Raw genomic sequence first — 1,472 nt, 5'->3', positions numbered from 1 at the left:
GTGGCTGATTTTAGATATCTAGGAAGTCACATAAGTCGGAAGGAGCAGTAGGGATATAAAGCAGAGGATAGTGCAGGGTAGAGTCGCCTTTATAAGGGTGTATGTTTGGAGCGCGGCGCTGTACGGGTGCGAAATACGAACGATGGGCGCTGCTGAAAAGAAATGGCTAGAAGCCTTTGAAATGTGGTGTCATAGGCGAATGATGAGGCTACTGTGGACCCTATGAGGTGGAGTGGAAACAGTTCCCAGATGGAAGTGGGAAACATTTTTTTAGGTTTATAAAAAAGAAAAGTTATGTTTTCGAGGAGGCTGTGATATGAATGTTTTTCCCATTTAATTTTTTCATTCTTGAAGTTGCAATAAGGAAAACGAAACGTAGTATTATGTATAAAAAGGAATCTAACTTTGTTGGTTGTTGTGTAAAAAAATTTTTACATTTCAAGACTGATGTTGCCAATTAACCAGCAATAGTTTAGGAGTTTTTATTTATTATAGTGCGACGTTTCGACCGTCAGTTTCGATCATCATCAGGCTAAAAAACGAACAAAAGTCACTGTGTTAACATCAAATCTAAACAATTGATATATGTGTATATATAATGAAACTGACGGTTGAAACGTCACACTGTAATAAATAAAAAATTTATTCCTGAACTGTTGTTGGCTTATTGGCAAAATTAGAGTCTTGAAATGTGAAACGTAAGTATTATAAAAAAATGTTCCATTTATCATTTACCTTACAATTTTTGAATCTATAAAGTGACATTGATTGGTAGTATAGTTTTACTACAACTTATACATACCTATTGTCATGTTTTTATACTGTAAACCTTGCTAGAAACAATTAGAATTAATTATCCTTCTCTAACGAATTCCGATGAAAACGTGAAAGTGGAATTGTATGTAGAAATAAATAATAATTTGTTGCGTGACTGTTAATACAGGGACCTTAACGGAGTTTAGTAAAAAATACAGGTAGTTATTAGTGTTGTTTTGCTCTCGTGTTCATTTGTCATTTTCACGAAGAGAAATGTTGAACGTGAAATTTCCATTGCAATGTAAAAAGGGGATCGCTGACAAATACAAACAAACCTTAATGGAGAACGACATAATAATGTTCCTTGCTCTGACAGAATATCAGGATTTGTAACGTTTAGACGTCCGTCGTACCTTTAAATGCTCTAAGTGCCTACATATTCAGCTCTTTTCAAGTATTCTAGGCAAATTGTCAAGCACATAGGACACATTATTATGTATGGCGTGCTATACTTTCGCAAAAGCTGCATGGAAAACCGATAAATCTTAAACTGAGTGGGAGAATGTTGTGCGTGTGTCTTTTAAATTATAAGTAGCCACTTTACAAATTGCCACTCTGGAAAATCCTTTTCTTAATGGAATTAATTTATTTATAGTTATTGACAATTTACTTTACTCATCTTTACAAAAAGCTCATGTAGTTACTACTGTTTTAAG

The sequence above is a fragment of the Agrilus planipennis genome, unplaced genomic scaffold, assembly GCF_000699045.2.
Source record: "Agrilus planipennis isolate EAB-ADULT unplaced genomic scaffold, Apla_2.0 scaffold28, whole genome shotgun sequence".
NCBI lineage: Eukaryota > Metazoa > Arthropoda > Insecta > Coleoptera > Buprestidae > Agrilus > Agrilus planipennis.
The sequence above is the reverse complement of the archived record's forward strand: the minus strand, read 5'-3'. Positions refer to the sequence as shown.